General features: G+C 40.6%; 1 protein-coding gene across 1 annotated transcript in view; it reads left to right on the forward strand.

Moving 5' to 3' along the window:
• The first annotated feature begins 370 nt into the window (after positions 1-370).
• The window catches only part of LOC135553941 (KAT8 regulatory NSL complex subunit 1-like), a 73,191-nt gene continuing 59,921 nt past the window's right edge, over positions 371-13,640 (forward strand). The window contains 1 exon segment of the mRNA XM_064985891.1: positions 371-936. The gene's annotated coding sequence lies outside the window, so the exon portion shown is untranslated.

Below are 13,640 nucleotides of genomic sequence, written 5' to 3' on the forward strand. Positions count from 1 at the left end.
TATGCTAGCCGCGCTTGCTAAATTACTTAGAACAAGGGCCGTGGAGTTTGTTAGCCAGTTCGCTAGCTATTAGCTAGCCAACATAGTTGATTATGAGTTTTACAGCCCGTTTCCACAATAAAATCAGTCAAGCTAACAAGAGTATTGAGTCTAAAATCAATACAGTTTATTCTTAATTTAAAAGACTGTGGGGGATTGTGCCCTAGTCTAGTGTTACTGTAAGCCGCACGTAAATGTTCACCAACATTCAATAAAATAATTTGCAGAATAATTTTAGAATATGGCACAATGCCAGGTCATTCTATAAATATAATGATTGTCATATAGACTCAGAACAAAAATAAATCAATGTTCTGTACAAATAGTGTTTTAGACATTCTTTGTAGTGCCATACCAAGTAGGCCTGTGTCAGTCAAATGATTTTAGATATATTATTATATATTATTGATTTATAATGCAATTTGTCTGTGTGTACAGGTCCCTTGGTCAAAGAACTGGAGGGATTACCTTGTGGAAGTTCCAGCGCATTTGAAAAGTATTCAAACCCCTTCACTTTTTCTGCATTTTGTTACGTTTGTTACGCCTTGTTCTAAAATGTATTAAATAATCCCCCCCCCCCTCAACCTACACCCAATACCCCATAATGAAAAAGTGAAAACAGGTTTTTAGAAATGTTTGCAAATGTATAAAAATACAAATAAACTTACAAAAAATAAGAGTTTCTAAAAACATTTTTTTGCTTTGTCATTATGTAATATTGTGTGTAGACTGAGGTGGGGATGATTTAATACATTTTAGAATACGGCTGTAATGCAACAAAATGTGGAAAAAGGGAAGGGGTTTGAATACTTTCTGAATGGACTGTACCTGGAATACACAGTGGATATTTTACCCCTAAGGATGGATTTGGAGGGAGGTGAACTTTGCTATTGCAAGGTATGTATACACAACATGTGTTTCATGATACAGTATTGATTATGTGTCATCATCATGCATAGAGCTATTTCATGCATAGAGCTTGGTTTAATAACTTTGGACAGATAGTCATTTATGGAACAATGCACATTTTGCTATGTTGACATTTCACTATAATATTGTGTCACTGTCTGGCATAGCAACCTAAAGACTGCTACAGAAATATGGTGCTGGAGTCAGATGCAGACACAGGTGGAGGGGTGATTTATCCAATATAGGAGGTGTTAACTCTACTAAAGACCACTAGATGGCAGAATAGCACATTAGTAGAGTGAACAGTTGCAGAACAGGTGGAATATCAATGGCGGTGATCATAAGGCAGGGGATATGACATCCTTATATAGATGTTGATTGTTGTCTGAAACCGTAAGTAGTTTTGCATTTGCCAAATGAAAGGAACGGAATTTGTAAGTAATATAGTGAAGGATTGTAAATTAGATTTTCCTAGAGGTCACAGGACCATCCTTTGCTTATATAGAGATCGCCAGCTTGTAGTCCCTAAAAACCAGGAATGATTTACCTCTGGTTCATTCAGCCATTCTTATGGGGTAAAGAATAAGGCTTTGGGATAAACACTGAAAATAAGGTCTGTGGTTAACACAGGCTTTAGGAGATCTTTGTTATATGAGATAATATCAGTCAGTTAACATGACCTTTATGAATTATGAAGCCTTTTTTATGCTTTTGTACATTTATTATCGTAAATTCTTCAAAATTCACAAAAAGTGACGTTAGCTTATATAGATTCTCATAGAACAAAATGTATAGGATCTCCTAAGCCTACCACAGACCTAATTTTCTGGGTTTATTCAAAAACCCTACAAAACACCATGGCAGAGTTAGTGCCTACAAAGTGATGCCATAACTATTGCTCTCTATAGGCTACCCATGTAACTGTGACCAATCTGTTACCTTCAGATCTGCACACAAAAATGGTACGGGGCCAGGGGACTGTTTTTTTTTGTTCCATATTGTGGTTTGTTGAGAAGGCAGGGGTGTATTCATTGTCTTGCAACAGAAATTGTTTACTGTTTAAGAAGCAAACCGAACCAAACGGGGAGAGACCTATCTGATTTTTTCCAGAAGAAACTCTAGTTTTCGTTTGGAGCAAACAATTTCTGTTCCAAAAGGTTTTGCAACAGAATAGTCAGCTATGTTGCCCGTCTGTGCCCTCTGTTGCATTGCAGAAATGGTGTTGTTCTTCGGTTCCCCCTGGCATTATTACATTATAATTCTATACAACACCCATATATTTCCTCTATGGGGGGAATGGTACACACTCTTTTAATGACACTTAGATACAAGGTGATTTTCAAAGCCATTTTCTCAAACTATTTTCCTGCTACATTAATTATCCTAACCTGCTGTGTAAGTTCTCCTAACCTGCTATGAAAAAGTCACTTTGGTATCGAATTGGTGTGAAAAGAGTGTTTCCCGTAGGGGAATGCTTTGATGCACATGCTATCATATTGCAGGGTAGTATCATAGATAGTTATAACTAACCGTGTGTCCTGGTTATGATCCCATAACCATTCACTTTCTCCAATCCTCCAGAATCACATGTTTTGGAGTTATAATCGAGTTATAATGAAACTGTATCCATTCCGGCTCTTGCGTGAAATGTAATAACTGCAAGTCACGATTTAATTGAGCCATAATGGAAGACACAGCAACCCAGTTTCAGACATGTAGAAAATGGAACGCTTGACTTTGGCTCCCTCTAGCGGAGACATGCTGACGTTCTACTAGTGGCGAGTGTGAGGAATGTCTCCCGCCGCGGCTTTGCTCTCGGGTTCTGTTTTGTCAGACTTGAAATCCGAGGGAGAGGAGCGAGCCGCCATTTTCTGTGTGACGCTCTCCCTAAAACGGCAACAATAAAAACGGATTATCGGGGAAAATACATAACAAGTCGTCGATAAATGGCGTTGGGAAATAGGACAAGACCAATTCGATTTGAATAAAACTGCCTTTGAAATAAACTAGATTGAGCATTAATATTTGCAAAGAGAAGAGAGCAAGCTGACTCCGTTTCTCAACTACTCGTTGTTTCGCCCATTTCGTGATTCCGGGAGCAACACGGGGTTACCCAATTTGAACGCACGAGACGGATTTTGTGAAGGGGCATTCTCGAATTATTTGTTTTCCCACATATTTTGTTTCCTTGATGAAATTACTATCAAAGTGCGGGATTTGTTTCTATAAAAAAAAAAATTAACCCGGACTCGGCTCCTCATCACGTGGTAGGTTCCTCCTTTTTTCTTTGTTACTTTTAACTCCGTAGTAAAAAAATAACTTTGAAATCGTGAAACATCATTTAACGTTTGACTTGGTAGGTAACATACACACCAGTTATCTCGCATTCGTAGTAATGCACTACATTTTTGTGATTTATTTTATGTTCCATAGCCGGGTCTACCTTAATTTCAAATCCAAGTTCCAACGTCAGTTACAGACAGTGTTGGTAACGTTAGGTTTGCTACTCTTTTACTGCATTAGCTGAATGTTCTGCTGCCAAGTACACCATTATAGTAATCTACAACTAGCCAGTTAAGATGAGCCATGATATTCGTAAATTATGGGAGAGTGCGAGGGAAAATCATAAAACATGAGTAATAACATTTAACTGTACCAGATATAATTGTGTCAATGTGAAGCCTTATTCACCGAATCTATTGATTAAGTATCCAAATTACCCCTAGTCAGTCTACTGGCATAGGCCGTCTAAAACGTAGTTTGCAAGCTTGCTGTATTGCCCACTATATAATGCATCTCTGCGCCACCGCATTCTAAACTTAATCGTGCATAATGTACACACCCAGGCAAGTCTATCGAATGATCGCAATCGTGTGAGAGGGGAACCATTTTCGCAATCCTTCAACGTTAACCAAGAAAATGCGTTGTCGCATAGATTACATTGTAATCATTTTTGATACATTTCCAATTCAGTCATTTATGGCGAGGTTTTCACAATGGCGCAGGCACTGGCAGTTGCAGGCGCGACGTTTTCTACTAATTGTTTCATCAAAGTAATGTACTTTCTTTAGCATAAACCAACCAAGCTAGTTTGCTAAATAATTGTACAATTTTAATTTCGCCTAAATTGTGATTTAGCGATATACACAAGGCCGCTAGAAAAAAAACAATGAACAATATAATCATTGTATTCATTATCAACACATCAAGGTTTTGCCATGCCATGATCTCAACCGTCTCCTATGTGCTTGTACACTGTCTAACGTCAGTGCAGATACTGTAATTTTGTCCCATCCATTTGTCAACAAGGAACTGTGTTCATGTGAATCCCTTTAATTGCACACTAACCTGCTCAATCCCCGGTTAGTGTGTTACAAGATCTGTAGGTTTCCATTATATGTTGTGTTAAATTGCATATCCTTGCATCATATGTGATCTCAGCACTTCAATGCTGTCATTTTCTGATGTGTGAACTTGCTCCAAGATCAAATAATCTCACCAGTGTTTGTCTTGTGGTGAGGGAGAGTTTATCTTCCTGATGATTGTTTGCTATCATTATGGGTGGGTACCCTACACAGTACACTCTTGGTGTAGCTGAGCTAGTGAGGCCTTGACTGTTGTGCTCTGCTGCTGTGCTGGGACCTCTGCAGATTGCAAATCCATTGACTGAATTTCAAGAGAGTTCCGGGTCTGGGTGACGTGCTTTTTGGGAAATGGTTTCAGGAGGTTAAATACACACAAGCGGGACTAGCCCTGACTGTGGAGCGTAGAGAGAAAAAAGCCTACTGATTGCACATATTGGCCCGACTGGGTCCCCCACGCCCCTGTCCCCAATGCAGCCCACATGTTGAAGTCAGAGAGACATTTTATGAATAGAGGGTGATGAGCGCCCCGTCTGCTGCTGAGTTGGACCGATGGCTCTGCTCGCTCAGGCCCTGGTCCATGTTATACCCAATTTAATGGAGAGCTGTTCACTCAGAGTACATGGCCTCTCTCTAGACTGTATGATATGGTGTAGGACTGGGAGAATGTGCTACTGAGAGTGTGAGTCCTCTCACTGCCTGTTTTCACTCCTATTTGTTTTGATATGCCACACAATTGACAAAGCAAGACCTCCCCTCCCCCCCATTGACCCTTTAGATCTTTGTGGAATCCTATCAGCCCCCTTCCAGACATATGTATGTGGTATTGGCGCAACCCTAGAAGGAGGCTAACACAACAATTATCTAGTTTATGAATTTGGAGGTTGACCCAGAGGAGGGTACTCAATAACATGAATGGATAAAAGCCACCCACTCAGATTTTTGTCCTTCCCAGCAATGATAACCTTATTTTAGGGGCACGGTGCCCCACTTTAATCAGTTTTCCAGGGCCCTCCATTCCAAGAAAATTGGCTCATTGTTGCAAATGTTAGATACTGCCAGTGCCAACTGAAAGTATGACATGATTATGGTTTGCTGGTTGCATTTTAAGTAGGAAATGTTGCATTATGTAAGACCATATTGTGGACTAAGAAATAGTCCTGCTGTACTTTATTACCAAGGTATGTGTATACAATTTTGGCCTTGATTTAGGCTGTCCTAGCACCTAGCCACTTGGAGCATATGGCAATTTCCTCAGCCTATATTCTAGATCCTTCTATGTTCTAATTTTACATCTAACCAATCAATATAGAGGCCAGGAAAACAGGAAACAACCAATAGAGGTATGGCTGGTTACTGCTGTAGGCTACAGGCCGTAATGTGCATAAAGCTACATCCGTTTCTCTGGTTAGGCCTAAATGTACGCCTATTTCTGATGATTATGCAAATCTATATGTACGGATCTGCAGTGTTTTCATAGGCGCACTGGGTTTGGGATTTGTCCTGTCAGACTATTGAGTTGGCGAGATGGAAGCAGAACCTGTTGGTATTACTGATGTTATTACTTTGTATTGTTCAGACCCCCTCAGGCGGTTAATGTCTGGCTTCTCTGAAGACTTCAGCTCATGATGAATAATCTGTCCAGTCAGACACTTGAAATCTGTCTGAGCAATCACAGTTTTATTCATACATCTAAATGATCTGCTATTGTGGTTTTCTGTAGAAGCAGTTGTTGTTGCTCATGTTTTTGGGTTGCAGGTATTGTACATCTTGGTTTGGCATATACTTGAGCTGTGGACACACACACACACTAGTCTCTTTCCTGGAATCCTGACTGGAAGAAGAGCTGAAGGGTGACATTTGGCTGACTAAAACAACACCGTTGCTGGCTGTTTTGATAGTGTAAGCCTAGTCTGCCAAGGCCAAGTACACTCAGACGCACACACCCTCCCGTTTCATGCCCTCAAGCCAACATCCCCTCCCTCCACCTCAATCCATCTCTCCCCCATCTCAAACCAAGGGGCAGTGCCTCCCTCTGAACTTAACCTCGCTTGGAACACACCTGAAACAATACCTCTGTTCACTTTCCTCCCAGAATGCTCCATTCCTGAATGTTTTTTTTACCCCCCACCCCTCACATAAGATAAACATGGACCAGCCAGCCACATTGGAGAAGCAGGAAAAATCAACCCCATTCAACAATGTACATGGCCTGAAGAGAATCCAGAGGAGAAAATTACTTACGAATCTCCAGAAAAACTTTGATTAAAAAGGGAGGGGGGGTGTGGGCTAAGGGCAATGGGCTAATTTACCGGACTCCTGCCTGAAATTGTCATGGCTCCTCAGTAGAATGTTAAAGGCCAAAGTGTTTCACCCCTCCAGGCCTAACTTCAGACAAGCGAGTTGCCCAGATCCTAGAGGTCAGGACAGGGTCGAGAGGAAGCCTGACCACTGGCAATCTCAGCAGGGAGTGGCTCGACTGACACACAGGCCCCATTCGCTCCTGTGCTGAAGCCACCAAACCAGTCTGGAAGTGGAACCATATGCATCATATATCATTGGGTGAATTGTGGAACACAGAAACACACCACTGGTTTGCTGGTTCCTCAGAGTTTTACTTCTCTCTATGCCAGTTAGCCTATTCAGACACTGGCTTTTATTTTTGTGTTTAAAAAAACAACATCCCTACTGTCAACTAATTGCCCCAGCTTGGTCGTACCTCAGACAGCTGGTTGAAATCTCAACGTTTGAGATTAGAGGAACAGAGAAAACTCTGAATTCTTTTCAAACCCACTTGTGTTTTTCCCATTTTCTGTTGTGTATTTCTGTAGCTTTTTTCCCTTGTCGTGGAGGAACCTGAACGATTAAGAGACTTCAAAGGCAGAAACCACTGGCACGGTGTTTACAAAACCAGGTGCGCTGTACTTGTGTATGAGGAGAGGAGTGAGTATACCCATGGGTTGAACCCGACCTATAGTCTAAAGTTCAGTGTGTTGTGGTCTGTGCTCCCTGATGGCCTAATGGCCCAATTAAAACTGCACAAAACTACATGCTTCCCTTCTTCTCTGGGTCATTCCATGTGATTTCAATCACTTTTTTGACTTCACCCCTTTTGATTTGAACAAAAAATGTATCTAGGCCTAGGTATTTGCCCATGGTAGAAGTAGGGTTGGGCGACATGGCCAAAGATCATATCATGGTATTAAAAAAAGTGTTGGGTTTTTGATAGTATTGTATGTTTTTGAATAATACAAGTTCTAAATATGCTTTATGAGTATTGTGTGGCCCAAGGGTAGCAACACATACATTTTAAGTGATTTTAATGGGTCTTTCTCCATTCTGATTGTTTGTACTGTTCAATTAAAAGCCCCCACCTGCTGATCGGCACGAAGTGTGTGCGTGCCACTGGCAATGTACTTTGCTGGACATGCTAGCTGTTCTCGGCGGCGCATCATCACTTCAAACGCATTCCGTTGTGGTGTTATCGATTGGCCTACTACTACTGGTAGTACCGGTAAAATGTAAGTTACACAAATCACAAATCACCATACAGCTGACAGAATGTGATTTCTTCAATAATTTTGAGTTAAATTTGGTTGTCCAAAGTACTGTCAGCTTGCGCTGTGTCTTTGCTGATGAATGCCCTGATTTCTGGCCAGTCAATTGGTTAAATTACTAGTGATGCACCGATATCTGATAATTTCCCTGCCAAAAAACCCGGTACCGATTATCAACTTTTTTTATGGCCTTTTAAGCATTATATTGCAGTTAAATAGTTAACACACACACGGACGCAGCGGTCTAAGGCGCTGCATCTCAGTGCAAGAGGTGCCACGAAAGTCCCTGGTTCGAATCCAGGTTGTATCACATCCGGCCGTGATTGGGATTCCCACAAGCGGCTCCGTTTCGTCCGGGTTTGGCCGGGGTAGGCTGTCCCCATTACCAGTAAATCATAATCAAAACCTATTTCTTTCACTTACTTGCTGTGCTGTTTCTTTGTTCATTTGTTCAGTCGTTTCATTCTCAACCAGGATTTCTCTGGAACGCCGTTTGGGTCTTTGCGTGTCCAAAAATATATAAATAACACTTTGACGTATCAAATAAGCTTGTTGGCCAACCAGGACCTGAATATGATTGCACGTCACATAATAATTTAATGCGTTCATACATTTTTTGTACATAGTGTAATAACTATCACTCGTTTTTCATATGTCATATGTGTGCTGTGATGCTGGTAAAGTTGTCTCGCGCACCTACAAGGCTGGTCATTAAAAAAAAGCTAGCTAGCTCATGGATGCAAACAATGTTTTTCCCCCAAAACACAGCAAAACGACAATCTAGGTGTCATCTAAAATAACCCTAATTTATAAGACCGTTCTTAATTGATTAATGGTGGTTTGGACTCATCTATGTTAAGCTAGCCACAATAAGGATTAGCCACAATAGTGGACTTTGCGGTTAGCCTTCAAAATAAAAGTATGGCATAATTCTGCTACTATTCGTATTAATTTGCATCATTGTCAATGACATGACATACTTTTATTTTGAATGCAAATTCCACTATTGTGCCTAATAGGGTTGCACATTTTGGGGAACATTCAGAGGCGGAAATTTCCGTGAGAATAACGGAAATATATGCAAATTAATATTAATACCCTTTAAATGGGGATGTTTTTTTACATTGGATATATTTACCGTATCATGTGGAGACAGAAACATAAACATTTTACCTTATCATAAGTAGACATAATTGCAAATGATTAAATCCTTCCAAAAGACATTTTAAAAACTATTTAGTTACGAATTTAACTTTTGAATAAATGAGTTGACTCTTCACATGGGATGATTTCACTGAACAAGAAAAGAAAGGGAATATTGAATGATCCCCAATGATCCATCGCATCTCCCAAAAATGTTTTCAACATGCATTTGTAAAATGATAGTCTAAACTAATGCTCTCCTCTCAGGCTTCCATATTGTCTCCCTGGACCTCCTCAATGTCCACCTCTTGAACATCAGACTCTGAGGCCTAATATTTACAGTCACTTTCCAACCTTGTTGAGGATGGCTCATTATCAGGCTCAAAAAAACATCAAATTTGCCTGGATGGCCACCAATTTTTCAACCATTGTATTGGTCAGCCTGTTGCATGCTTTGGTGTGTGTTCCCAAACATGGACCAGTTGCACTCTGAGGCGGTTGATGTTGGTGGGTTTTGGAGGATGATGGAGGCAACAGGGAAAGAGCCACAGATCCACAAAGTATAGGTTTCAGGCAGAAGTCGTCACACTTTTTGATGTATTTCAGAACTGCAGTTTCCTCAGAACTGCAGTTTCCTCATCCTGTCTGAACATCAGACAGGATGACATTGTCTCCCTCAATCCGTGCAATGGCTACTGCTATAGGTTTCAGACTGCTTACCACTCTCCCAAAATACATCCTCCAGGAGGATCCTCTTGATGGGGCTGTCCATATCAGAAGACTGTGATATGGCCATTTCTTGCAGAGACTCCTTCCCCTCCAGGAGACTGTCAAACGTGATGACAACACCACCCCAACAGGTGTTGCTTGGCAGCTTCAATGTGGTGCTCTTATTCTTCTCGCTTTGCTTTGTGAGGTAGATTGCCGCTATAACTTGATGACCCTTCACATACTTAACTATTTCCTCGGCTCTCTTGTAGAGTATATCCATTGTTTTCAGTGCTATGTTGTCCTTGAGGAGCAGATTCAATGCATGAGCAGCACAGCCAATGGGTGTGATGTGAGGGTAGGACTCCTGCACTTTAGACCAAGCAGCCTTCATGTTTGCAGCATTCTGTCACCAGTGCAAATACCTTCTTTGGTCCAGGGTCATTGATGACTGCCTTCAGCTCATCTGCGATGTGTCTGTTGTCCCTTGTGTCCCTTGTGCTCTTGTAGAATACTGGTTGGGTGGAGATGATGTAGTTAATTGTTCCTTGCCCAACAACATTCGACCACCCATCAGAGATGATTGCAAATACAGTCTGCTTTCTCTATGATTTGCTTGACCTTCAATTGAACTCTGTTGTACTCTGCATCCAGCAAATGAGTAGATAAAGCATGTCTGTTTGGAGGGGTGTATGCTGGGCAAAGAACATTCAGAAATCTCTTCCAATACACATTGCCTGTGAGCATCAGAGGTGAACCAGTTACATACACAGCTGTCTGTGTATGGATAAGGTGTCTGATTCATCATTTTCACCTCGAATAGAGGTAGAGGGACTTTTTGTCAGAGGTTGTTTGTTGTGAGCGCTGAGGGAACTTAATGCACTTTGCCAGATGATTCTGCATCTTTGTTGCATTCTTCAGCAACCTAGCTAATGGCACAGTATTTGCAAATGTGCACAGCTTTTCCTTCTACATTAGCTGCGGTGAAATGTCTCCACACATCAGAGAGTGCCCGTGGCATTTTCCTGTAAAGATTTTAGTCAAAACAAATACAATTCCATGTACAGATAAATAGTTAAGCAGTTAGATTAAACAACTCCTTTGTAAGATAAATGTTTTAAAATGAAACATAATTAACACTCCTCAGTTAGCAGGCTCAAGCAAGCTAAAAACCCACATGGTAGCAAAAACTAACTAGCAGAAATGAACAAGTTAGAAATTATTTAAACACACTTTGCTGTAGGCTACTATTTACTAGTTAACAAAAAATCATGTATGTCATATAAAATATATTCACCCCACCCAGTATTGTAATCAAAACTTACCAGAAAGCATGTAGTCCTTGGCTTAGACAGTGTAGTAGTATGGGCTCAATAGCATCTCATTGGTGTGCAAGATCTTGAGAATCAGCTGTACATGTGATGGGAAAATGCACTGTGCATGCAGAGGGTTGCAATTCCATTGAATTGTGGATAGTTTAACCAAAATATGCCACAAGTCCTAGAATTGCCTTGTGTATCCCACAAAAAAGGTTCACTGTTATAAGTTAACTTTTTTTTTAATGAATTTAAGCAAAATACCCGGGCTTAACTTCCAATGGAAAATTTCCAAGTCTGCAACCCTAGTGCCTGATCGTTATTGTGGCTAGCTTCACAACATGTAACCCGGTCCAGTCGAGCTTCACTAGCCAGATCAAATCAAATTTTATTTGTCACATACACATGGTTAGCAGATGTTAATGCGAGTGTAGCGAAATGCTTGTGTTTCCAGTTCCGACAATGCAGTAATAACCAACAAGTAATCTAACTAACAATTCCAAAACTAATATCTTATACACAGTGTAAGGGGATAAAGAATATGTACATAAAGATATGAATGAGTGATGGTGCAGAGCAGCATAGGCAAGATACAGTAGATGGCATCGAGTACAGTATATACATATGAGATGAGTATGTAAACAAAGTGGCATAGTTAAAGTGGCTAGTGATACATGTATTACATAAGGATGCAGTAGATGAGAGTACAGTATATACGTATACATATGAGATGAATAATGTAGGGTATGTAAACATTATATTAGGTAGCATTGTTTAAAGTGGCTAGTGATATATTACATCCTTTCCTATCAATTCCCAGATGAAGCTAGTTGGCTGCTTAGCTTTGGGCAACAGGGTTAAGTAGCTGGCTAGCTATTTATTTTCATGAACTAAAGTTCAATTTCATTAGGCGAACAAGTTGCATCCCAGCTAATACTTACTCACAAGGATTCCTAAATCATTGTCTAGAATAATGAAAATGACTGCAGTTTCTACTGGTCATTGTTTTCAGGCTGGTTGTATTGGTGCTAGCTATGAACCAAGCTAAAGCTAGCCACCCCAGAAGTTGTGGTCAAACAAATTATGCTTTATTATTACCATTGCGATATTGTAAACACAACGATCGTGGCCGCTGTTTGCTTGTTTGCAGACTTTTTTTGTACAGCTTTGACAGTGCTACTGTATCTTTATTTACACGCAAAGACCCAAACGGCGTTTCATAGTATGTATGTCGTGAATAGCAGTGACGCTATTACTGTGTAACTCCAGGAGGGGAACATCTGAAAAATAGCACACTTGGTAATGTGTACCGGTGCTCGACCAGTTGGCGAAAGCCAACATCACCCACGACAGAGAACAGTTGATTGCCAAGGGCAATGAATTCCATTATCTTGGCTTTGATGGATTTCTCCTTTGAATTGTCTCGCTGAAATTTTCTTACTCTTTCAAATGACTGCTCAACTTGTTGACTGCTAAATCCACATAGCAGACATTGTGGGCTAGGTTAGGAATGCTGTGCAGCACTTGTAGCACAACATTTTTACATGGCGTCATTACGTCATGTACCTACGTTACAGTGGGGCAAAAAAGTATTTAGTCAGCCACCAATTGTGCAAGTTCTCCAACTTAAAAAGATGAGGCCTGTCATTTTCATCATAGGTAGACTTTAACTATGACAGACAAAATGAGGGGGGAAAAATCCAGAAAATCACACTGTAGGATTTTTAATGAATTTATTTGCAAATTATGGTGGAAAGTAAGTATTTGGTCAATACCATGAATTTGATGAGGGATGTCCCCGGTTTAACCTGGACACATAAATAGTAGGAATTTGCGCTGGCTTCAGCCATGACTGCACATCGAGTGCAGGTGCGAGCGTGTGTGTGTTTCACTGTCCAATCCGAGGCTTGAACATGATCTGAGTGTGTGATCTGAGGCTGTTTGGTCTCTTGGGCATCAACTTGGGAAAGCCTCAAGGGAGAGCGGACAGTGCATTATAAACAAATAGTATATTGGCCAAAAAATGACTTCAGTTTTATTTCAGTTTTTTTTTTTCCTGTGTGTGGAGAAAAGTGAGGCTGGGCTTCCGTTAAACAGTAGTTGAACTTTGTCCAGCCTAATGATTTAAATACTTCCTTTTTGTTCCTCCTTAGGCTCTCTGTCTGGTTCCTGACCTATTTTAGTGTTTTATATGCTGTTTAATATGAAATGATGTTCGCTTCTTACATTCACCATTTCATGTTTATTCAAATACTTTTCATTCAAATCTGTATGGTTTGGTTTCAATATTTTAACCAATTGGTAGGCCCAGGTAGTCAAAAAAATAGATGAGTGTTGGTTAAATTGTGATTTTAATGAATGGTGTGGATTTGGAGTGGGAGTTTACTTTCTTTCTTGAACACAGAGCTGGTTTTAGCATTACGCATCGCTCCATGAGCTTCCAACAGCTGAACTGCTCCACACACACACACACACACACACACACACACACACACACACACACACACACACACACACACACACACACACACACACACACACATAGTCATTATCAGTGTAGCCTGGGAACTTTGATCCGGACACATTAACTGCTGCATGCTGGAGAA

The sequence above is a fragment of the Oncorhynchus masou genome, chromosome 14, assembly GCF_036934945.1.
Source record: "Oncorhynchus masou masou isolate Uvic2021 chromosome 14, UVic_Omas_1.1, whole genome shotgun sequence".
In the NCBI taxonomy this organism is placed as follows: Eukaryota; Metazoa; Chordata; class Actinopteri; order Salmoniformes; family Salmonidae; genus Oncorhynchus; species Oncorhynchus masou.